The 26,256-nt window shown below is 40.1% G+C and overlaps 1 protein-coding gene across 8 annotated transcripts in view; it reads left to right on the top strand.

The window, feature by feature from the left end:
* The window catches only part of Lpar1 (lysophosphatidic acid receptor 1), a 120,431-nt gene that overhangs the window by 6,629 nt on the left and 87,546 nt on the right, over nt 1-26,256 (top strand). For 2 of the 8 annotated variants that reach the window (XM_048338939.1, XM_048338956.1), the window contains exon 2: nt 753-815. The exons of 5 other annotated variants lie outside the window; for them this stretch is intronic. The gene's annotated coding sequence lies outside the window, so the exon portion shown is untranslated. Of the gene's footprint in view, nt 1-752; nt 816-3,143; nt 3,166-26,256 lie in introns of those variants that run through there. One more of the 8 variants, XM_048338971.1, reaches the window with a different exon arrangement.

Raw genomic sequence — 26,256 nt, 5'->3', positions numbered from 1 at the left:
TTTCTTAGTTAAAGAAACTTGTGTTCATTATGACAGTTAGGTTTGCCTAGGGTTTCAAAGGTTTAGGACCCACTAGACAGGGGCTGCCATGAATCTTCTCCTGGCAAGATTCTCTTAACCTATCATGTAAATACCGACACAACGACTAGATTAGTCATGCCTATCTACCATACCTACTTCTCCTCTTGGTGTTCTGTAACCAAGCTTTCACCACCTTCATTGAAAGTGTTAAGGGATCCGGGGTGTCTGGGGGGGGGGGAGGGGTTCCATGTCCCTCCAAGAGTCCACCACTCAGAGACAGTCTCAAGCAGAAAGATGGCTTTATTGGGGAAGCAAAAAGCACACTGCCCAGCCAGGGATGCAGCACACACTCAGGAGCTAAAACTAGGCCCCTGAAAAGCGGACTGACCAGGCAGGGACACAGTGCAGACTCAGGAGCTACCACCATGCCCCCGAGCAGTCCTCAAATCGAGGTTTATAAAGGTAAAAGCATAGCACAGATGCAGAGGCTTGATGCAGGGGTAGAGCACGCAGTTAAGTTCACAGATGTAGGAGGTTGATGCAGGAGGTAGAGCAAGCAACAAACAAGTTAAGCAAGCCATTTACAGAAGCAGAATTTTGAGGTCAGGTTGAACTACTCTACCCCCCACCCCAACATTTCCTACTATGTTTCCCTAATTAAGATGGAATCAGCTCTGCTCCCTACAACAGAAAGTTTGCCCTAACGGAAGGGTATTTCTGACTCTTTGCAGGGAGAACTGGATCAAGGCCAGAGGAACCAAGTTCTGTTCAACTCTGAGTTGAATACAATTCAGGTATCTGTAATTAACTGTTATAAATTGGCCTTGTGCTAGGTAGGTCCCAGGGGTGGGTGGAGGTGAATAAAGTGCCATGTCTACTCTCCAGGAGAAGAAGCCAGCACACTGGTAACATGATTACAATTCAGTGTATCTAGGTTTTGAGACTGATAAGCTCGGAACTATGGGAGCCTCCCTGGGGAGGAGGGGTGAAGGGTGGCGGCTGACCTTTAGGGGTCAAGGTAGTAAAGGAGGTAAAGGAGGAAGGTCAAGGAGGGTTGGGAGGGACCCTGGGAGATTATTTTCTGGTAGGACTCTAGAAAATAAACCAAGCCTAGAGGACTGAGAAAGGAATCTAGGGAGGAGGAGTTAGGAGGATGTCTACTTTGTTTAGCTGTGACAGGGTAAATCAGAATGCTTCCCCTTTTACTTCCATAAAATAGAGATAAGCCCTGATTATCTAGTTGCCAAATCTGGTTTTCTTTTCTGTGTTCATTGACTTAATTCTTTACCTGACTCATTCATTTATCATCCCCTATTCGATTGTTATATACTCCGTCTCTCCATGGACTGTAGTGGAGGAGAACAACTCGGCTCTGTCAGGAAGCTTGCCTGCTGTCATAGTTTGTGTATAACTAAAGTTTGGATCTCCCTTCACATGTGGGAATTTGGCTTTCTAACTCTTCTTCAATTTTAGGAACTCTTTTCTTCCAAGCATCTTAGTGTTTTCTGGTCAGACAGCTTCTTCCCCTAAGGAAAGGAGACAGAAGTCTAGTCTTCTTGTCTTCATTTCATGAGCTTGAAATGTTTGGCCAAGATTTACCTGTTCATTGGAACATTCCAGAGCCAGACACATCTGGGTCTTATCTGTAGCCCTGGCTGGCTTCCATCTCATTTTGGACCCAGCTTATGTTTGAGTTTTCCTGTGTAACTTATGGCTTGTTTCCTAGAAAACTGGGCATCTGGTGTTTATGGGAAGTGAGACTTATTTGAGATCATGCTAGCATGATGCTTTTTTTTTTTTTAACTTAAGTTTTTGTTAAAGCCACTCAGGAATATAAACATCATAGCAAAGCATTCTCATCAGAAGACAATAGCTGCATGCACTCATAAAGATACACTTTTTGGGGGGCAGTGATTCAAACAATATAGATATGCTTGAAGCATAATCTCTACCACTTCAGCCCTACCAATCTGATTCTGCTGCTCTGTTATTATTTGGACAAGCAAAGGATAAACCTTCTATTCTTGCCCCTTGTTTATTCAAATCTATAAAACAATGTATCTATTGGGGTGTGTGTGTGTATGTTTGTGTGTGTCTGGGTATTTTGTATACTCCTACATACTCAATGTGCATGTGTCTGTACCTGTCTCTTTTCTGTCTGTTCTCTCTCAACCTTTTGTACTCGAGGCTAGCATTGAAGGTGACAAGTCTGAAGCAAGCCAGAAGAGCCTGCACCATGGTTACTGGAACTATTTCAGCATGACATTATACAATTAAGAGTTCGTGTCAGAGTGATAGGGATGTCTAGCAGTTATGGATGGGAAATGAAACTATTTCCAGCTGTGTGACAATCAAGATGATACATTTCAATGTAGAACGTATTATTCCCACGAGGAGGACTCTGCTGCATCTGGGTCTCAGGCAAGAGGAGACGGCATTCTGGAACACGTGTATCCCCAAACAAGGCACCAGTGGAAACCTGCCACCAATTCTGGAGTAGAGAGGATAGTTGAAGTTATTCATTGTAGGCAGCTTCATTGTGTGAACACTAAACAAAGACCCCTTTCCCTCCTCCTGTTAAAAAGTCTATAATCTGCTGATGATAAGAATGGTGTGTTCTTACTGAGGAAGTAAGAGCTGAAACACAATTGCCTTTTGCTAAGGGGCTGCTTGCCCTCTTGAACTATGATTTGTTGGGAGAAGGATTATGGTCATGTCAAGAAAATGAGGCATTCATCCTGTGCTCACTATCTATCATAGTTCTGCAGAGAATGAGCTGCTTGCTTTACTTTCTGAGTAGTCCCAGAGACAGAAAGGTTCAAAGGCTAGGACAGGATGGCTGGCTTTTTCAAATCCAGCAGGATATGTTTTCCAGTCACTTTAGCTGATATCCTGACCTTTGAGTTTCATGCAGTTGATATCTTGGAGCAAACTTTTGGGTACACACACACACACGAGAGAGAGAAAGAGAGAGAGAGAGAGAGAGGGTGGTAAACAGCTATAAAGTATGGATTCTGCTCTGGAGCAGCTTATTAAACAAAGAGGGACATGGGCACAACTGACTTAAGTTTAGACAGCCGGGGATAAATACTGCAAACCAGGGTTTAACAAAGCTGTCTGCATGTGTCTGAATGAATGGGGAGGGTAAGTATGCCTTGGACTAGAAGAATAATTTGCATGGCAGCAAGGGGCTGGCTTCTGGTCCATGGAGAAGCTCATTCCTTGCAGAGAATATCATTAAGAAAGACAGGTCATGCATGGGAGTGACAGGCTTGGTCTGGAATTCATGGTTTCTGGTAGAGTAGTGGTGTGCTTATGAAGGTTGAGGAAGGGTCTGGAGATGGTTAGGGATCAAAAAGGGCATGCTGGTGCCATTTACAGTTGGGACATGAAGGTATGAAGATTGGTGCAGTGAGTTGATTAGTTTTAGACACAACTAAAACCACACTGGCAGAGTTGTTCAGCAGATTGCCGGAAACTTGGTTTGAAGCTTAGCTGAGAAATCTGATCTTGCACTGTTCAGTCAGCAGAAACTCTGTGTGTGTGTGTGTGTGTGTGTGTGTGTGTGTTTGCATGCGTGCACCTGTGCTAGTTCTGAGGTTGGAATTTAGGGCCTGGCCATTGTCCCTTTGCTTTTAAACTAAAGGCTGGCAATCTACTACTTGAGCCACAGCTCCACTTCAGGCCTTTTCGTGACTAATTGGAGGTAAGAGTCTCATGGACTTTACTTCCACAGCTGGCTTTGAACTGCAATCCTCAGCTCTCAGCAGCTAGGATTAGAGGTGAGAACCCCCTAGTGTCCAGCAGTAGTGATTGTTATATATTGAGCAATTGTTATGTGAGAGTGGTAGTGAAATGTATGTGGAAAACTGGAGAGCACTTTTAGAAGGAGAAGAGGGACACGTTCAGTATTTTTGCATGAACAAGCTTTAGTTTGAGTCTTTAGGTTATTTTTCTTTAGCAGATGATTCAAATAGTTTTATGAGTTGTCAAGTATTCATTGAACATCTATTTGGCTTCTCTTGGTGATGGGATTCTGGGGTGATAGAAAGGAAATAGTGTGAATTTCAGCATAATGTTCTCGTGGGGTGAACACAAATCCCCGAGACTATCCATTCTAGCTCCTGGCATCTGGAAAATATCCTTGAAGTTGTTGGGAGAATCATGTTAATCTGGAGGCTAAAAGGGAGTTGTAAATATAGTTTTAATTTACTCTGGATCCAGCAGTGGTGAATATCATTGTGGTCATTACTGAAAACACACAAACAACAACAAAAAAAAAGACAAGTAGATCCCTTAGAAGAAGTTTAGTAATCCTTGTGGTCTGAAGACCTCACTTTGAGAAGCTCCAACAGGGTGTTCAAGTTTTTTTTTTTTTAAGAAACTTGGGTCAATATTAGGCATTCAAAAGTACAACTTTGATATTTACCTGGTCAAAGGAAAGCTTTTTCTAGTAAAGAATTTATTTCCATGTCAAGTAACTATTGGCATGCCTTCTTACAAGGTAGAACAAAGATAAATTTATTCTCCCCCTCCCTTTTAAGCCAGCATGATTCATCAGCTTTATACTCATGTCCATTTCATAGCAAAAATGGTACAAGCTCATTTTGGAAGGTTTGAAATACACAGGAGATGTCTATATTTCAGCGACTCGTACCATTTGGGGATGATTTCTTTGAAATGACTAAAACACTTATTCTTTGTGAAAATTTAATAGCATCCTACTTTGTATCAAAGGTATGTGTACATGCCATTAAATTTTTTCCATTTTAAATATCTGATCATTGCATCATAGTCAAAATATGTAGTAGGTATCATATTAAATTAATTAACCCCTGTCTCAGAGGACCTAGGTGCCTCCTCCCATATTTAGGAGCAGAAATTCCTAGATTCTATAATTATCTTAAATAATCTCCAATAGGAGCTTATCAATACAGAGGCTGTGGTTGTCAGGCCTTTTCCAGCTGAAAGTGGCAATTTGTATAATGAAACTGTCTTTGCCATGGATAGAACCCAAGACCTCCAGCATGTCAGGCTAGTTGCTTTCTCCCTCAACTATATCCCTAGCCCAGATTCTCTGGCTTAAGCGAATACCCATCACTTGTGAGATTGAAAATAATATAGGGCAAGTAAATGTTCTTGTAAAGACCAGCCTTCATTGGGAATGCCACTCATGATTCATTGTGACTGTTCTGTTTTAGTATAGGTATTTATATATGAAACTTTGGCATCATTTATTGGTTTTGTTTATTCTGGCAAATGAATGGATTTTAGCATTTTTATTTCTTGTGGATTAAGGGTTTCTATTTCCTGAGTGTTTAAAAAGAGCATGGTTTTCTAAAGGTGACAAGTATGATTTGTGTTCATTAGTTCAGCTACTACATTGATATTATTCACATACTCTAGCCCCCATTTGTCTGCTTGAGCAGTTACAGCACAATAATGCTCCTTTGGTGCCTCTCTACAAGTAGGCTAAGTTTCTGTCTATTTCTTTCTTTTTTTTTCCTTCTGGAGCTTGGGCTTAAATGACAACTTCTTTGTAATAATTTCTATGTTAAATAACAATATGAAATAGTATAAAATAATACTCTGACTTTTTTGTCCCCTGATAAAAATGTTGCCAATTTGCTTTTCTTCTCTTGAATGACTTCATTTATCCATCGGATTTTAAACTGATGTCATTTTAGGTCATATATTTGCTACAAAGCAACATTTAGTTGGATTGGTCTTAAAGAACCTTTTGACAGGGAAACATTACTTTTATTGTAATGTGAATACTTATTATAATTGTGCTTGTTATTTTTGTTTAGAAATATAGGTGAGAAAATAAGATGCCTGCCTTTTTTATTTTAATTCCTTATTTTCATAGTTAAGTTCTTGGAAGTTAAGATACTTAAGAACTTGGACGTTCAAATAAGTGTGGGATTTTTTTTTTTTAATGCTAGTTCTGGGGCTTGAACTCAGGGCCTGAGTGCTATCCCTGAGTTTTTTGCTCAAGGCTAGTGCTCTACCACTTGAGCCACAGTTTCTCTTCCAGCTTTTTGGTAGTTAGTTGGAGATAAGAGTCTCACAGACTTTCCTGGGCTGGCTTCAAACCTTGCTCGATCCTTAGTTCCCAGCTTCCTCAGTAGCTAGAATTACCAGTGTGAGCCACTGGTGCTTGGCCAGTGGGGATTTTATTTCATGTGTTTTGGCATTGACTCATCACCTTTGTTTATCTTCTCCTTGGGTTGATTACTGTATGGAACTAGAAGGACTCTGGATTGCTGATCTGAGACAAGACAGGGACAGTGTTTGGGATCAGAGGAGGCATAAGAGCAGATAGCGAATAGGTGCAGGTATGGAGGCTAGTACTAGAAATGGGTTGGGTCTGAAAGGAATGGAGTCCTAGGGTTAATTTAGGCTCAAAATACACCCAGGAAGAGGATCCGGGCTGTCTAGGCAGAACTAACAGAAATAGTAGAAACAAAAGTCTAAAACCGGATGGGCAAGTAGCTCACTGGCCCTGAGTTCAGTCCCCTCACAAGCCCTGAGTTCAGTTCCCTACCATATCACCTAATGTGAAAAAAGAAAGCCAGGAACTTCCTGAAAAATCTTTATTTTCAGAAGTGGAAGCAACAGTTGGGTTTGTCTGCTTCTCCAAGGACATCTCACCACTCAGTCAGGGCTTTGGCACATTGAACTTTTGGGAAGAGTCGCAATTCCTACTCAAACATTTGACTCTTTCAGAGTAGAGTTCCACAAATCACACATCGAATTTACATCCAATTCAGGAATTAGGAACCTTGTGGCATTGCATTTCATTAGGAATTAGCCCATGTTTCATGCTTAAATAGGTTCTTTCTGCAAGAGATTTGTTATGACCATTTTTCACCTTGGCTGTGGAATGAATTGTGCCCCTACTAATACTAACACATTGAAGCCCTAACCCCCAATATATGTTTAGAGGTAGGGTAATTAACATTGAGTGAGATTAAAAGACTGGGTCTCTAATCCAGTAGGATTGTGGTCTTGCAAGCTGAGGTTGCTTTCTGCATTGGAGAAAAGGCCATGTGAGGACCCAATGAGACATAGAACTGTGGGAAAACAAATGTGCATCATGTAAACTGATATAGTATTCCATTAATTTTGGCCAGGAAGACAAGTAGTGTTAATTTGTTGTGGCCCATAACTGTTGCTGGCAGATGCTAGTGGCTTCTTTGGCTTTACTCTGATACATAGAGATTTCACGGATCACTTCTATCTGTCCCTTCCTTTTCACCCCCTTTTTGAGACTAGGTCTTACTGTGTAGCCCAGACTGGACTCAAACTCATGATCCTTCTGCCTCAGCCTATTACATGCAGGGATTCTAGGTCTGTACTGCCTCATATGTCTTTCTGCTTAATGTATTGTTAAATGTAGTTCTAAAAACTTTTTATTTTTGTTTTTTGTTGTTTTGCCAGTCCTGGGGCTTGAACTCAGGGCCTGAGCACTGTCCCTGGCTTCTTTTTGCTCAAGGCTAGCACTCTGCTGCTTGAGCCACAGTGCCACTTCTGGCCGTTTTCTATATTATGTGGTGCTGAGGAATGGAACCCAAGGGCTTCATGTATATGATGTGAGCACTTTACCACTAGGCCATATTCCTAGCCCTAAAAACTGTTTTTGAAAGCATATTATGACAATACTTAAGACCATTCATATTTAATTATCTGATCAGTCTATTTTTCACTTAATCTTATTAGTTTTATGGTTTATTTCCATTATGGCCTGTTTTATGGTCTGCTTTTTATCAGAGGTAACACAGGTGTGTTTCTACAGCCCATTTTTGACACCCACTGTTAAACATGGCAACATATTCTGAATCATTTCTAATAGCCTAGTAGTAATCCCTTAGGTTGTTAAACTGTTCATTCAACCCTTGTCCTATTTTTGGACATTGAATTTTATATCCCATTTCCTTGCTAGCTTAAAAAAAACATTTGACCCACAGCTTTTCATGTAATTTGTTCTTTACAATATCAAAGATTGGAATCACTAATTTGAGAATAATTTTATGTGCCTCTCCTGGGCCTTGAACTCAGGGCCTGGGTGCTATCCCTGAGCTTTTTTGCTTAAGCCTAACACTGTACCACTTGAGCCACTGCTCTACTTCTGGTCTCACAGACTTTCTTGTCCAGGTTGGCTTCAAACCAAGATCCCTAGATTTCAGTCTCCTGAGTAGCTAGTGCTGCCAGCTAGTGCCTGGCTTCTTAAGCATTTTTAATTTACAAAAGTTACCTATGTTTATTGTGGAAATGAAAGTATAAAGAGAAAAATAGGCCATAATGTCCACCTAAAGATAGCCATATTTACTTCTAGTCTTTCCCATGCATGTTCTGTAGTTGAGATCTTAATAGGTACAGTTGTGATCCTATCTTTTCTCTTAGTGGTATACCATACCTGTAGGTAACCGTAGTTCATTTCAGTAGCTGTGCCTTGTGGCACTGAACAGCAAGTGTATGAGACTTTTCCTGAATTTCAGATGATTTCCATAGAGTAGCTTCCCAGTGACAGAATTCGCTGCCTTAAACAGCAAGGAAGATTTTTTTTTTTAATGACTAGTGATAAGAAATTGATTTCCAAAACAGTATTAGCGCTTCATACATCAGGGTTTGAGAAAAATGTAAAGGTAGAAATAAGTAGGAGTGAAATGTGGGTGTGTAGAACTCAGAAGATCATTGAAGAGACAGGAGCCTGGAGATACCTGGATGTTCTTGATGACTACTCTTCTGCTATGGTTGTACTCTGCACGCATCTGCTTTTGCATCTCGATGAAACATCTCTCAAGCTTCTCTTGGTGCTCCACCCTTTTGAATACAGACTTTAATTTGCCACAGTAGTTATTTATTTTTCTTCCAAGACTGGGACTTGAACCCAATATCTGCTACTTTCACTCATTGGCTGGTACTCTACCAACTGAGCCATGCCTCCCAACCCAAAAGTTTGGATTTCAGTTGGATTCATTTTTAAGCTGATGGTATAATATTCTTGAGTGAGTATGATTCTGTGAGATAATGAATTAACTACTAGAAAATGGAGCAAGCACTTTAAAATTTGATAGCAAAGAATTAAAAACTAAAATATATTTATACCTGTACTTCTTTCTTTTTCTTCTTTCTTTTTTTCCCCAAGTGTCATTGGTATTATTGCCAAGACCCAGTTTTGTGGTTAGGGAAAATAAAATGAACTTCCTTAAGAGGTTTCATGTGTCCATCACTATAAGTAGTCACATGCAATACAGTTAAATATGATGTTTAACTGATAATCATTTGCTAGACGTTAGGAATGTAATTGGATAAGATGGAGGCATATTTTCAAAAACTAAAAAAAAACACTAGGCTGGGAGCTAAATAACAATATATGCAATACATTATGTTAGAATTTAGGGTTTTTTTTGTTTGTTTAGTTTCCTATGGAATCAAATGAAATTTGATGAGCACAGGAAGGAAATGGGGAGAGAGGAAATGAAAGTGAGAATTTTAACAGAGACCAAGACTGGGGGTCCATTTCAGGATACTAGCCATGTGTTAGAAAAGGGCCATATCGTTGGCTGTCCTTTCAAGTAGGTCACATGAAGAGAGTCAACTCATTGTGTGATCTAGAGAACATATGGGGTTGAGTGCTAACCAGAGTGAATGACCCTTCATAGAGCTAGAAGGAGAGAGGAAGTTAGCTATGGTTTGTCAAACAGATGATGATGATGATGATGATGATGATGATGATGATGATGATGATGTGCCAGGACCAGGGCTTGATCTCAGGGCCTCCTGTTGTCCCTTGACATTTTTACTCAGGAATGTCACTCAGCCTCTTGAGTCATACCTCCACTTCTGGCTTTCTACTGGTTAACTGGAGTTAAGAGGCTCCTAGACTGTCTTACTGGGCTGGCTTTGAACCTTGATCCTCACATCTCAGCCTCCTTAGTAGCTGGGATTATAGGTGTAAGCCACTGGTACCTAGTTATACAGTAAATATTCTAAAGTAGTGGCCAGTGTCTCCAAACACAATTTTTAAAATGTAACAGTGGAATTTTTCCCCCTAATAGTATTGTTTGGTGTAAGTCTGTGGCAGTGGAGAGACATGGAAGATTTTAAAACAGTTCATTGTCCCAGTAGAACTCTGTTTCTGTAGCATTGTTCTCTATAGAGCCAAAAGGAATGATTGTGGTTGAAAGGGGCTGTAATTTTTTTCTTGTATATGGCTGTTTATAAAAGCATCTTTCTATATGTGGTTTTCCAAGTATAAAAATCTATATTCTCTACATTTATGGAAATGAAAAGAAAGATACGGGAATGAGAAAAGTGGAATGTTAGTACTCTGAAATTACTTTAAAGATGAATGTTCAAGGATAGTTACATTCTGAGGTATGAGGAGTTTGGACTTCAATATGTACATTTCTGAGGGATCAAGTTGGGTCCATAGCAGGCGGGATGAGGAGTTTGCTACACATCAAATGTGAAGAATATATAGGAAGGTGATTCTGGAATGTCTTTGGATATGTCAGAACACTGCACAGTAAAAAATTCCCCATTTGGTATTTAACTCAATGGGAGTAAGATTGTCTCAGCAGTAGCCAACCTTTGCTTATTTTCTGAATTACTTGGAGTGTGCCTTTGGAACATAACATGTGCAGGAGCCCCACTTCAGACCTTTAGATTCAGTATGTGAGAGAGAGACTAGGGCAGCCATGTGGTGATTCTAATGTGTGTCCAGGGTGTAAGGTGAGTGGTATGGAAGCTAGGGGAGAGACTCAGAGGGATGGTAGGAGAGAGAGGGACATTCCTCTCTGTCTGAACTTAGAAGGGTATCATGCCTGACATCCTGTGCCATCTCTGTGATGGATATGCAAATTCTGGGGTTTCTTTGATGGGAGAGAGGAGCCGGGAGAAATGAGCCCTCATACCTGTTGTTGTGGGCACAATTGGGATAGCAATGCACTGATGCATGCTGACTGCTTTACCTTTGGTTTCCTCCCTGTGGCCTCTGCAGGCTGCTGTGAATGGAAGCAGAATAGACTAGTTTGGATCTTAATCAGGATGAAATGTCAAAGGGCAGATTGGTAGAAAGGAGTGTGGAAGGTCCTGGGCTGGTGTGGTAGCTCAGGGGGCTGAGCATGGTATTAGGGCTGAGTATTGGGAGAACTGAACTCTCCTTTGGATGGGACAGGAAGCTGTGGAATTCCCTGTCCATGGGTGGTATAGTGTACATAAGTGCAAACAGCTGTACAGATGTACATTTCCAGTCAGAAAGGGGGATTTTGAAGTGTCATTGGGAAATGCTGGTGATGAAGGTCTTAAATGGAGTTGTCAGATGAAGAAACAACTGGGAGGACAGAGTTAGATATGTTGAAATTGTTCTTGATACTGACTTGCTTAATGACTGAGCTCTTTGGAGGGTAAGGGCATTGACTGGAATACTTGGGAGGTCCCATTTAGCCCTATGATTTAACAAAATGTCATTTTCTAGGGGCTTTACTCTATCTATCTATCTATCTATCTATCTATCTATCTATCTATCTATCTATCTATCTATCTATCTATCTATCTGTCTGTCTGTCTGTCTGTCTGTCTGTCTATCTATCTATCTATCTATCTATCTATCTATCTATCTATCTATCTGTCTATCTGTCTGTCTGTCTGTCTATCTATCTATCTATCTATCTATCTATCTATCTATCTATCTATCTATACATGCCTGTCCTGGGCCTTGAACTCAGGGCCTGGTTGCTGTCCCTACAGTTTATTTTTGTGTGTTTTTTTTTTTTTTTTTTTTGCTCAAGGCTAGTGCTCTACCACATGAGCCACAGCTCCACTGCTGCCTTCCCCCCGCCCCCTCTTCCTTTTTTTTAGCCTCCTGATTAGCTAGGATTATAGGCATGAGCTACCACCTGGCCAACTCATTTTTATATGGTAGCAAATTGCCTGAAAATAGGCCCAGTAGTGTCAGAGAGGGCTAAGTAGAGCAAGAAATATGAAGAAAGACTGAGACAACCCAGATTGTTTTTCAGACATTAAAGCTGTTAGGTGAGCTCTTTATACTTGTTGCCAGGATCACTCTCAAGCTTCCTTTACTGGGTCAGGCTGGATTGTTAGTGAAAACTGGCCCCTTGTGTAGCACACTTGCTACACGTTGAGCACTCTCGGGCCACCTGGTGACCTCAGCTCCAAGATCCAACTGGTGTGCACAGCAATCCCATTTTTATTGATCTTCTTGTCGTTGTAAATGTTTGACAGATTATAGCCTCTTTAAATGCCTTGGGAGTGCATCAATGTGTTTCATCCAGTTCACTTGGGGTCAAGGAGTACAATGGTCAAACACGCATTTCCGTCTGTCAGTGTCTGCGCCACACAGCTGGCTTCTGAGGCCTGCGGTGGGCAATTAGGACAGGAAGGAGAGGCGTTGCTCAAGTTCTTTTTTTAAGGTATCATTAATTGGATTCATCTTTTACCACATGGTAAGGGTCATGGTTATTACATGCACCATTCTGGTTTGGCATTTAAACTCTTTATTGTGGATTGGTTAGTCCTGGGCATTTCAGATTTAGTTTTGTGGTAGGATGTTTTGTCTGAAGTTTGAATCTGTATTTGGAGCTGAGATGAAGTTGCCTGTTTTAAAAAAAACAAATTTCCCCCAAATGGAAAGGATTGTATGAGTATGAGGAAATAAATCCTCATTCTAGAAAATAGAAAAATAAGCCTTCAACTATGTTGTTCTTGTTGTAGCAAAAGCGACTTTGATTTTCAGTTTGATGATTGGAGAATATTTTCTAAATGATGCAGAGCTTAGTATCCATACAAGAAAATTTGAAAATGTAACTTCTAAGAGTGATACTCTAGAACTTTCATAAAGCTACAGCCTGTATGCACAGGCCTGCTTTGTGTAGTCAGAGGAATTTCCCTTTCTCTTATTTGAAGTTTTCTTCCATCCTCCTTTCTCTTCTCTTACCCTCCTTTTTTGGCAGGTCTTCTAGATGGATAGTTTCGTTTCTTTTCTTTTTTGTTGGTCATGGGGTTCAAACTCAGGGCCTGAGAGTTGTCCCTGAGCTTTAATGCTCAAAGCTAGCACTCTTCCACTTGAGCCATATCTTCACTTCTGAATTTTTGGTGGTTCATTGGAGATAAGAGTCTCAGACTTTTCTGCCCACACTGACTTGGAATTATAATCCTCAGATCTCAGCCTCCTAACTAGCTAGGAATACAGGCCACCAGTGCCCAGCCCTGTTAGTTTTTTAACCACCTACCTGAAATGATTCAGTGTGAAAGTATCAAGTGGGAGTGAATAATCACTTTGGTTGATTTACTTTTCCAAATTCAACTCCATCTACTACACTGTCCCTGTTATCCTGCCACATCTCAGTATCTTTGTAGATGACAGTTTGGACTGTAGCTGAAAATACGAAAATACCAGTGCTTTGCTCTCATTTCTTAGCTGCACAATCAGTTGTAACCACTGGATTGTTTTAGCTACCTAATTTCTGCCTTTGTGGACTGTTAGTAGATCGGGAGTGTTTGTGAATGTGTGTGTACATGGGCATGTTGCTTTTTTTTTTTTTTTTGTCTTGGGGTTTGAACTCAGGGGCCTGGATGCTGTCCCTGAGCTGTTTCACTCAAGGCTAGCACTCTGCCACTTTGAGCCACAGCTTTAATTCCAGTTTTCTTATGGTTAGTTGGAGATAAGAGTCTCATGGACTTTCTTACCCCGACTGGCTTCAAACTGTGATCTTCCTATCTCAGCCTCCTGAGTAGCTAGGATTAAAAGCGTGGGCCACCAGCTCCTGGCTGGCATATTGCATTTGTGCTGTAAAAGCAACAACAGGTTAGCAAGTGTAGGGTACAACATTGATTTTCAGCTGGTAATGGGTGTCAGAATCTCCAGAGATGTGTGTATTTACCCGGCTGAGTTGCTCAAATTGTTTCTCACTCGACTAATCTGGGATGAATCTGAGACAAGGCGTTTTTAGCAGAATACTGGAGGGCCACAGTGTCATTGAGAAGTACTAGATCTGGGAACATCAATTTCTATAATTCTGTATCTCAAGATAACAGCATTGTTTCCCTTTGTGGTACTTAGGTTTGAACTAGAGCCTCATGCTTAATAGGCAGCTCTCTACTAATTGACTTACAACTCTTGCCCTTTTTTGCCATTGTTATTTTTCAGGTAGATATAGAGGTTCTGCCTGGGCTGGCATAGACCACAAGTCTCCTGTGTGCTTCAACTTACAGCCTTTTGTATAGATGGAATCATATGTAGTAACACTACATCTGGAAGCATTTTCCACAATTCTCGTTTCAAAATGGTCTTTACATCAGACTATAGACTTGATTTCATTATAGGGTGTTCTCTAAAGACTTCTGACCTGAAAAAAGAAAAGAATCGTGGGAAAGTGGAAGAAAAAAGAAACATTTGATTTCGTCCCTGTCTTCAACAACTTCATGAACTTTGAAGTGTTTGATAGATTCAGTTTGGCTACAGAAGAGCAGCTGGGTGCCCTTGATGGCCCTTTTAATTTGCATGTTTTAAAATCATATTTAAGAGAAAAATGTGTAGCCTCTGACCTGGCAGAGGATTTTATGTCTGGCCTTGGAGAAGGTAGTGAGCTTCCTGTTATTGAAGTGCTACACCAAGGTGCTACATACAGAGCAGAGATTTCTGCAGGGATTAAAGCATTTAATAAGAGGTAGAACTAGACAACCTCAGAAGTTGCCTTCCAATCAAGAGATCCCATCAACTGTTTTTTTTTTTTTTTTTATAAACACCATCTGTAAAATAGGGCACTGCAAAAATCCAAGCTAAAATAAGACTAAACTATAGTTGGTCAATAGATTATTTAAGCCAAATATAGACACATAGCCTCAATGCACATGTATGTACACAGATGATAAATGTCAGGATAGTTTTAGGTTGCCTTTGAAGTTTATTGTTTGCAGGTGTAGACACTCACATTTTGGTTGTATTTCTAGAAGTAAAGTGCCCTCAAACAGTCTTTGATGATCTGGTTTTACATTATGTCTGAGGAGAGTCTGGAAAGTACTACAAAATCTTTCCTTTAAAGATCAGAGGGACTCCTGATAAAATGAAGTAAAATTTCTCCTGGTATTTGTATTCTTTGGCTAGGATTTGCCTTCAGAGGAGAGAGAAAGCCATGGTATTTTGTGGGAGCTCAAGTAGGCGATATGAGGGTTTCCTATCGTTCATGAATAATATGTATTTCAATATATATGAAAGTGTGTTGCCTATGGTTTGAATTCTGATTCCTAAATAAATTAGACATTAAAAGCTGTGGTTTCTAGTTCAAGGGCATTGTGGGTTGTGATGTCTTTGAGAAGTGGCATCGGTCAAACACATTCAGCTTTGTCCCTCTCCTCTTTTTCTTGGTGGTATTGGTTGTTTTCCCCTTATGGTGAAAAGCCACAGTAGATATTGATGTTTCTACTATAATTGTCAACAATTGTAAATTTTAATGTGCTTCAACATAGGTGGACTTAACTTCTACCTTATTTCCCTGGTTCTTTTGCTACTACCACTGCTGGGGTTTCTAGGGAATGAAAATTAAGGCCATGTGTGTGTCAAAGTCAGGAAACCCTGACTGGCCCTCTTGTTCTCTCTCTCCATATATTAACACAAGAAGAAAAATTGGACAGTAAGGACAGCCATTGTTAACATTCTTCTGTAATATCTGCTTGCTCTTCCCCTGTTTTCCCTTCATATTATGTGTGTGAGATGTGCCTCCAGTTTTGAAATAAATTCCATTTAAAAATGGAATTATCTTGCATGAAGTTTCATCCATATTTCATGGCCAGCAGCCACCTATCTTATATGTATATGTGCTCATGTACATATTTATATACATATATGCTCATATATACACACGTATATGTGTATATATACAACATATATGCATAAATATATATTTCCAAATTATGAAATGACAAAGGAAAGTGTATAAAAATATAAACAGTAAGGATAACAGATATTTGTAAAACATTAAATCATATAGTAACCTAGCAACTATAATAAAACCCTCTTGTATATGTATTATTCATTGATCAGGAAATACAAGTGTAGAATCATCCAGATTTTCACAAAGCAGATATATTAGCACATTCTTGGAATGTGCCCTTTCTTACATGGAGTTGTGTATGTACTTAGTATTGTTTTCTATTTTAAAAATTATCTTTAAGTAGTTGTGCAAGGTGGTTTCAATTCAACATGTCAGTTTATGAATACAATACATCTTGATCAATGTTGTCCCTTTCATCATTCTCCCTTATCTCTCCCAACCCATCTATCCCCTCAAGTTGCCTGGTTCCATTTTCACAAATGTACATTGAATATTACGACAATTTTCTGTTCTTAAACAACTTTTCCTATTATAAAAGTGATGCAGGGGAATGAGGCTATAGCTTAGTAATATAGTGCTTGCCTAACGTGTGTGAGGTCTGGGATTCCAGCCCTGAAAAAAAGAAGTACATATTCACTCTCAAGTTTCTTCTCTCTCCATTTTCCATTCTAGATAATTTCTTTGCAGTTATGGTCTAGCATACACATTCTCTTTTCAGCTACTTTTTTTTTGGTTTGTTTGTTTTGTCAGTCCTTGGTCTTGAACTCAGGGCTTCAGTGTTGTCTCTGAACTTTTTTACACAAGGCTAGCACACTACAACTTGAACCACAGCTCTACTTCTGACTTTTTGGTAGTTCGTTGGAGATGAACTTTCTTGCCCACACTGACTTTGGACCATGATCCTCATATCTCAGCCTGTTGAGTAGCTAGGTTTTCCAGTGTGAGCTGCTGGCACCTAGCCCATTTGTTGTTTTTAATGCTAGTTTGTTTTTAAATTTTTTGTGTTCATGTCTCCTTCCTCCTTCCACAATCTGAACTCATGTTTCTAAATAGTTTTTCTCTGAAAAGTCTTGGAGAACTAATGGTGAACCAAACTTGGTTCAGAAAGAGCTTTTCTTTGATTCTGCTTTAATCTCTTGTCACATATTGAGATTTTTGGGAGGGGAGTGTAGAGGGAGGCAGGCTGTGTAAATAGTATGAATTCCATGATTTGTTAAGGGCAGGAGTCTGGTTACAAATTCTTAGAGGAAATTCTTTTCTACCTTAATTCCAGAATGAGGCAGTCAAGTTTCCTAGCTTCTTCCGCCTGTGACATGGGTCAGTATTTTCTTGTGTAGTTTACCTGTTGACTACCAGATTTTCTTTTTTCCAGAGATTTTGATTCAACTTCTGTCCTTTTGATTTCTATCTACAAACACTAAAACTCAAAGTGACCAAGGACTGAGACATAAACCTCGGTCACATTCCGTCCTCTTTTACCTCTGTTGACTTCTTGATGTACTTCGCTTTCTGGTAGATTCATTATCTTTGTCAAATTAGTTAAGCATTTTTGGAGATAAGAATGTGTACCCTTGTGTGCTGTGTTTGTGTACTCATATGCATACCTAGCATTTTTAGATGCTTCCTTTCTGGAAGAATTTTCCGAGTATTTTGCTATTAATATTCCTGCTTTAAAAAAAAGTAGAATTAAAAAAAATAGCAGGAATCACTCTTCACATATATGTGTGTATATATATATATATATATTTACGTAAAGAATCCATTTCTTTGTAATACTTTTGCTTTCAATTTCCCTTTTGCAACCGAGTTTGCAGTGGATGCCATCAGAAATACGTTAGCATAGATTGCTGATTATCTCCCCACAGTAAAGATCATGAGGCAGAATTGCTGGGTCAAAGAGTATGCTTGACTGGTTCTGGATAGCCAATGCCAGAATCAGCCTGAAGAAATGCTAGAATTGGGTCAACATTGAAACTCTTAGTCACAGTCCCTGAAAGTGCTACTGCTTCATGAACACCAAATATCATGAATTGAAAAATATTACCAAATGTTCAGAAAAGGGTATTTATTTGTAAAGTTTAGATTTCTTTAATCAACCAATGTTTCTCTTATGCTTATTGACCATTTGTATCTTTCTTATATATTTTCTATTCCTGTTTGCCAACTATATTTCTAGTAGGCTTTTGGTTTTAAGTTTACTTTTACATGAGTTAAACATTTAATTCATATGGTAATTATTTTTAAACTTGAGATATGTATAGTGTAATCATGATTTTTCCTAGTTGTGCATTTCGTTTTCTTTTTCTTAAATGTGGAGAAGCTGTAATTATTTTGTTAGCTTTGAACCCTTCTCATTCTCAGATTATGTATTAGATTTCTTAAGACCTCTCCCCATTTTTTTGGTGATATTGGGGATTGACCCCAGAAAAACCTCCGTCATGCTAGGCAAGCTCTATTTCTTCAGTCAAACTCCCAGTCCTAAGACTTTCATTTTCCTATCTAGCTCTAGTGTACAGAAAGTCTGCTTATGTTTTGTAAAGGTTTATCTGACTGCATATTACTGTGCATTTATTTTAATTGCTTTCTTTTATGCCTTTTTGGAGATGTGATTTAGATAAATGTGTGTGTGTGTGTGTGTGTGTGTGTGTGTGTGTGTGTGTGTGTGTGTGTGTGTGTGCAGGTAGCTTTTGAGAATGGGATTTCCATGGATGAAATGGAGAATTAAGATATTTATTTGTTTGTTTGTTTGCCAGTCCTGGGGCTTGGACTCAGGGCCTGAGCACTGTCCCTGGCTTCTTTTTGCTCAAGACTACCACTCTACCACTTGAGCCACGGCGCCGCTTCCGGCTTTTTCTATATATGTGGTGCTGAGGAATCCAACCCAGGGCTTCATGTATACGAGGCGAGCACTTTTACCACTAGGCCATATTCCCAGCCTGAACTAAGATATTTATAAAGGCAGTGTTGAGCTCCAAAATGAAAAGAAGGCAGACGTGTATACTATAGAGGAAGAATTGAATTAAAGGATGTGCTAAGGAAGAAGGCTAAACTACCGTGCCTAACGATTTGAGGGTCATCTTTTCCACCAATTCATGTGTTTATTGTTTTTCCTAATGGCCATTGGAAATAGAGCATGCAGGACTGACTGGGCAGGCCCTTGGATTGTCAGGGTTTGCAGTGATTTGAGGAAGCCAAGAAGACTGTGTTTGTAGCACTTTGTGTTTTGAGTAGTCTGGCCTTTTGCATGCACGAATAAATGGAAATTCACTGGTCAGGAAATAGTTCTGTTTAAATACTTATGCTGTGGAATTAGCCAATTGTTTACTTCATATTTCATTGCTCATGGTTATGTGTCTCCATTCCTCCTTTTGTTAGTTAACAAATCTTGTTTGATCATCCTGACATGGCAGGTTGAGGGATCATTAGATAAAAGGGTAATTATGGTTCTGACTTTATACTTAAGAGGTTCAAAGTCCAATAGTTGCCTCAAACAGAGTGTATTGTGGTGACTCTTGTCACTTACTTGCGAAGTGCAGAGATGATTACGTAGAGGAGGGTACCTCCAATTCCCTGCTTATGCTGAATGTGGCAATGAAGAAAGAGGTCTGTGGAGACATCAGTGGGGCATTTGAGGATTGAGTGTTCATGTGGAGTTCACTGTATGGATGGGGAGTGGAAGAGGGTATTTCAATCCATGAAAATCGAAGACAGAAAGGCATGCTATATCTTGATGTTTTCTAGGAACTCTTAAGTACATTTTCTGGCTGATGATGATTTGCTAGTGGATGGGGCACAGGCTAGATCAGGGGACATCCTATATAGTGAGGAAAGGAACCTGACACTCCTCCCCGCTCATCCTCAACAATGAAGAGGATTTCCACAGTTCTCTGTTAGATCACCATGGGAGGTTGAATTGGAGAGAGACACAGAAATGAAATAAGATTAAGTGCCCTTCCAATTGTCTGGGAGAGATGACCTGAACTAAGTAAATGATAGTGGAGGTTGGAGGGGAGAGAATAGATTTGAGTCCAACTGAAAAGCATAATTAGTGGGATTTAATGACATATTTAGTACAGAAAAATAACAAGTCAGATTGGAGATTTTTTTTTTAAACTTTGAAGTCTCTAAATCTAAGGTGAATCCTTAAGCTAAATTGCATAGCTAAGAATCATTGGCCTTCGGGGCACTGGTGGTTTACTGTAATCCTAGCTACTCAGAAAGCTAAGATCTGAGGATCTTATTTCAAAGCCAGTCTGGGCAAACAAATCCAAAAGACTCTTTATCTTCAAGTATCCCGCAAAAAGCTGCAAGTGGGGATGTGGCTCAAGTGGTAAAGCACCCACCTTATCTGAAAAGCTAAGCAAGAGTGCAAGTCCCTAGCAAGACTTGAAGCCCCACGTGAAAAAAACCCCAAATGAAAACAAGAAACGGTACTACCAAACATTCCTCCCTCTCCCACAAAAATAAAAATAAATGAAAATAAAAGATTGGTCCAGGGAGAATGAGTGAACATAAGCAGAACAGAAAAGAGGAAGTAGAGAACTCTGGGGATGGGGGATGTTTAGGGAAGGTAGGAATTCAGGGATAGGGCATTGGCGTGGACCCCAAACATCTGATCATTGGAGGAAGAAGAACCCCTCAAAGATGCTTGAGAAAGAGCTGTTAGAGAGTTGGATAGTTCTCAAGGGAACATGGTGTCACGAGGAGGGCAAGTTTAAAAAAGAATGATTAACAATGTACAATGCCACTGAAGGGCCAAGTAAGATAAGGACACAGGACAGAAAAATGTCCTTATTTAAAGGAAAGTGATCTTTTTCCAAAGTATTGGTGGGTGAGGGTAGAAGCCAGAGTCTCTACTAAAGGGTTAAAAAAAGTGGTAAGCACAGCCTTTTCCATGTTCTTGGCTTTGAAACAGAAGATGAGGGAGAGGGACAGAGAGAGGAGGAGGGAAAAGAGGAAGTTGAGGTCAAGGGGTATTTCTCATTGGGTAATAGGAATTTTAGTATGTTTGTGTTCTGAGGGTTGGGAACTGAGGGGTGAACAAAATGGAAGTCACAGAAGAAAGAATGAATGAAGTAAATTGTAGTTGAAAACTAGGCATGGCCAATAGAGGATTAGGATGGGTAGAAGAAATGTTCTGTTGAGTCCTTGTTGGCCAATGCAGGTGATTGTGACGATCATGGAATGATCCATGCTTTTGAAAGTCATTTCACGAACATATGTGGGCACCAAGTGCTACAGTGCCTGTCCTCTGGGTGAGTACTAGATCTTTGATTATAGCCTCATGGGACAATTAGTGCAGGTTTTCCCATAGGTCTGAATTATTGGGATAAATGTTATTAAAATCACTAATGTGACTTTGATATTACTAGCAGTAATTACAGGTCACCTAGAACTGGTTAAAACTACTCAAATTACTGCTTAACCTAATTCTTGTTGATACTGGGGCTTGAACTCTGTATCATGGCACTGTCCTTTAGACTTTTCTCTGGGATTCTACCACTTGAGCCACAGCTCTACTTCTGGCTCTTTAGTGGTTAATTGGAGATGAGAGTATCATGGACTTTCCTGTCTGGCTTGCTTTGAATCGTGATTCTCGGATCTCAGCCTTCTGAGTAACTGGGATTACAGGCCTGAGCCATCAGGGTACCTGGCTTTGACCTCATTCTTGTTTTCATTACATTTTGTCTCTGTGAGCCATATGCATGTGAGACAGACAGAGAATTCCTCAGGTATGTGGTTCCAACATCTCCCTTTCAGGCCCACAGAAGATTGCTTTTGGTTTTCCTGCTCCATCTCTGTGGAAGGAAGAACCACTTAACCCTGACACATTGCATTGGTCCTTGGATAACTGCCCATTCCATATGACTGCTATTATGTTTAGTCTTTGAAACCCAAAGTGTAGTCCCCCATACACATTCTCCTTCCAACAAGATTTTTCATCCAAGTAGGAAAACTCTTTAAGCCTCCTCAGAGATGCCCGTGTTTTATAACTCCTAATACCAAAAATATCCCTTTCTCTTTCAGTATGTGCTTCCTTCTATTAAGCCAACTGCATGAGGTGTCCCCAGGAAAGAAGTATTAGATGATTTGTGTGACACCCTCTGGCCTCACTCATGCCAGCCTCTACTTGAAATGTAAATGAGCACCTGTGCCTTCTGTCTTACCTTGGAGTGTTCTGGCTTGTTTGGTAAGCTGCAGAGAATCTTTCCTGCTCTGCTGAGACCAAGTCTGAGGTTTAAGTACTTTGCTATTGACTCCCCAGGACCAAGGGATTCCCATCCTAAATGGGTACTCCATGACCTGCCTGGACTCAGTTCTTCATCAGGGTATGCAAATTAGGCTTCCTGCAATCAACCCAATTAGTTTAGAGAGAGTCACACTCCCTTAGTACTTTAGACTCTGGATACTCAGATCTTTTTAGAGCCTGGCCTTTATTTACAGACAGTTTCCTTTGCTTTGTTCTATTAACCTACTCCTGTGGATCCGGTGTAAGTTAACATCTACTTACTAGCTCTCAAAGAGCAGTGGACTTTGTAGCATGTTGTCTGCACTGTTTCCACCATTAGTTACATCGTTTGAGAATATTTCCAGTTTTACAAAGGTGAGTTCTTTTACAGCTTTCGTGTTGGGTCCTATTTCTGATCTCATATGATGAACTTCAGAACTCCACAAATATTGTCTGGTAAAGTTTAAATGATTATTGTGCCCCAAGATAGCTAGAACGCATAGAAGTATTATTTGTGTGCTGAGGGAAGCAGGCACTGAACTGATTTCCCAAGGGAATGGGTTTACCAAGGAAGCCCTTACATCTTATTTGTTGTCTTATCCTAATGAATCAACTTGGCTGTCAGGACACTGTTGCATATTAGGGTAATAGTGGTATCTTGTTATTCTTGACACTAAATGGAAAAATATTTCTATGGAGGAACCAATTATTTTTTAGAGAATTGTTTAGGACAGGGTCAACAGTTCTATGTTTGTTTTAATGTATCAAAATGATTTAAAAATCATTAAATATGGTTAATTGTGAGCTTACTTAATCTTAACAAAGTTTACCTGCTCTAGAGTGCTTTTATTGGAATTCTCAGTGCAAATGACAAAACTCTTAATATTTAACATTCTGTAGGAGAGATAATAGTACTTCCCTTTAAAATGGAAAATAACAAAACTTTCTTCCACTTCATATTGTATTTTATTTTTGTAGTGCTGGAGGTTGAATCCAGGGTCCTGCCTATGCTAGGTAAGCACTCTACTACTGAGCCATACCCCCAGCAGGCACAATTTTTATGGAACTATATTCTGGTGATGTCTAAGAGAACACTTTTTACAGTGATGGAAATGTTCTATTTCTCCAATGTCCACATAGCTCACTATCATATTGTGTGGTGCCGATTTTAGACTTTGGAATGAAACCCATATGCTATTTCCAAGCAGTCGAGCTGCTAGCTGGTTTCAGAAGCCTTGTTCTTTTTGGGAAAACACAGCTCTACCCCTAGTTACCCACAGAGCTATGAGAACAGTGAAGCCCTTGCTGGCTTGCCACCTGGCTTTCCCACTTAGGCTGATGTCACATGATTCACTGATAAGCCAATACTATTGACAAGGAGGATGGCCCATGCAGTCTCGGGACGCTGTCTACTCTGGGTGCTGAAACAATACAACCCTGGCCCATTCTTCAAAGAAATCCTCTAATTGATGCGGGACCTATTTTCTGAGTTATAAGTCAATGCTAAGAGACTTAGTAATAAGGAAGTTCTTCCTGTTGGAATTCTTACTATACTCACATCTTCAAGATTCAGACTTCTCTTATATTCAAGAAACCAAACCAACCACTATATTATTTATTGTGGTTATGTATTGATTATACTTCATGAGAAAATTTATTTGCACAGAACTTCTGGTAGTGATGGGAAGGAAGAACAGTACATTATGGACTAATGTTTGTGTCCCCTCTAGAACTGGTAACTTGAAATCCTAATCTCCAAGATTATAGCATATTGAGGAGGGCCCTTTGGTCAGGAAGGCAGCACCCTCATCAATGGAGTGAGTGCCATTATACAAGAGAGCCCAGAGAGCTCTCTCTCCTTCACTTTACTTGTAAGGATACAACAAAGATTTCAGCCTGCGACCAAGAGGAAGACCCTCCCCAGAACTCTGCTTTTCTGGTACAGTGGTCTAGGACTCCTTGCTGCAGAGGTGTGAGAAATAAATGGTTTGTTGTTTATGCCACATGGCTGATATTGATTGTCACAGCAGACCAAAGTGATTAAAGCTAGTAGATAGCTATAGATTCTTGCAGGAAGCAGAGCTATCCAGGATGGTGCTTCTTGGTGCTTTCTTTTGTCCCCAACTTCTGATAAATGAGGTAGAATGCAGGAGATCTAACCCTTACAACTTCTTGCTGTCGCTGTTCTTATAGCCAGGAAACATTCAGTGAACGTGGATGATTTTTTTTTTTTTTTTAGGGGGTGGCTTGTGGCTGGTCCTGAAGCTTGAACCAAGGGGCTGAGTGCGGTCCCTGAGCTTTTTTGCTCAAGGATAGCACTTGAGCTACAGCTCCACTTCTGGTGTCTGGTGGTTCATTGGAGATAAAGTCTCATGGACTTTTCTGCCTGAGCTGTCCTCAACCCACTATTCTCAGATCTCAGCCTCCTAAGTAGCTAGGATTACAGGAGCCACCAATGCCAGGCAAATACAGACACTTTTACTTAGCTCCACGTCACATTAATTGTTCTCAAAGATTCTTGGTTTCAGAGGCATTTTGAGATTTTTGTCTTTTTGTTTGCTCTCTCTCTCTCTCTCTCTGTGTGTACTGGGGATTGAACTTATTGGGACTTTGGGGTTTTACTTGGCTTGTATGCTCATGACTGTTTCTCTGTCACTTGAGATGCATCTCCAGCTCAGGTTTGTTTGTTTATTTATTTTGGAGATGGAGTGTCACAGACTTTTTCTTTCTAGGCTGGTGTTCAAAATGTGGTCTTCTGACCTCAGCCACTTGAGTAGCTAGGATTATAGGCATAAGCCACTGATGCCTAGCCAGCTCTTTATCTGTATTTTGACTAGAAAATGGGCAGGGGCACGGAGAATTTGGGCTAATATTACCTTTATTCAGAAGTCAGTTTATGACCAATTAAGAATTTACTCATCAAACCACAGCTTTTGATCTGAATGGAATATTTCTGGGTTGAATTGATCCGAAAGATTTTTATTCTTTAATTATTTTTAAAGGGGATTTTTTTTTTTTTTTTGGCCAGTCCTGGGGCTTGGACTCAGGGCCTGAGCACTGTCCCTGGCTTCTTTTTGCTCAAGGCTAGCACTCTGCCACTTGAGCCACAGTGCCACTTCTGGCCGTTTTCTGTATATGTGGTGCTGGGGAATTGAACCCAGGGCCTCATGTATACGAGGCAAGCACTCTTGCCACTAGGCCATATCCCCAGCCCTTAAAGGGGATTTTGACAGCCATCCAGAGAACAATGCAGGAACTCACCTTTTGGTAGCTCAAATCCCATTTGCAAATTATATAATACCTATTGCTATTCATATCCCTTTGCTGTCTTTTAAAATTATAGTTTAATAACTTAAAAAACCCTTTGTGTGGGGCTGGGAATATGGCCTAGTGGCAAGAGTGCTTGCTTTGTATACATGAAGCCCTGGGTTCGATTCCCAAGTACCACGTATACAGAAAATGGCCAGAAGTGGCGCTGTAGCTCAAGTGGCAAAGTGCTAGCCTTGAGCAAAAGAAAGCCAGGGACAGTGCTCAGGCCCTGAGTCCAAGGGCCAGGACTGGCAAAAAGAAAAAAAAAAAAAAGAGAACCTAAAAAACCCTTTGTGTAAATTAAAGATTGCCTTTCATTGGAGCTTTGGTAGGATTTTTTTTGTATTTATTATTAAACTGAATTATAGGGTAGTTACAATTTCATACATTAGGCAATGGATACATTTCTTGTACTGTTTGTTACCTCGTCCCTCATTCCCCCTCCCACCTCCCCCTTTCCCTCCCCCCCATGAGGTGTTCAGTTCATTTATACCAAACAGTTTTGCAAGTATTGCTTTTGTAGTTGTTTGTCTTTTTTTTTTTTATCCTGTGTCTCTCGATTTTGGTATTCCCTTTCAATTTCTTGGTTCTAATACCAGTATATGTGGTTTCCAATATACTCAGATAAGATACAGAGATAGTGTAGGTACAACCACAGCAGAGTGATACAAGAAGATCATCAATAATAGAAGCTACAGTTACACATGGCACGTTGAAAGTAGTTACAACTGTGATATAACAATCGTTTCCATAACATGGAGTTCATTTCACTAAGCATCATCTTATGTGTTCATAAGGGTATAGCTATTGGTCTCTTGTGATCCTCTGCTGTGACTT

The sequence above is a fragment of the Perognathus longimembris genome, chromosome 1 (genome assembly GCF_023159225.1).
Source record: "Perognathus longimembris pacificus isolate PPM17 chromosome 1, ASM2315922v1, whole genome shotgun sequence".
NCBI lineage: Eukaryota > Metazoa > Chordata > Mammalia > Rodentia > Heteromyidae > Perognathus > Perognathus longimembris.
The sequence above is the reverse complement of the archived record's forward strand: the minus strand, read 5'-3'. Positions and strand labels throughout refer to the sequence as shown.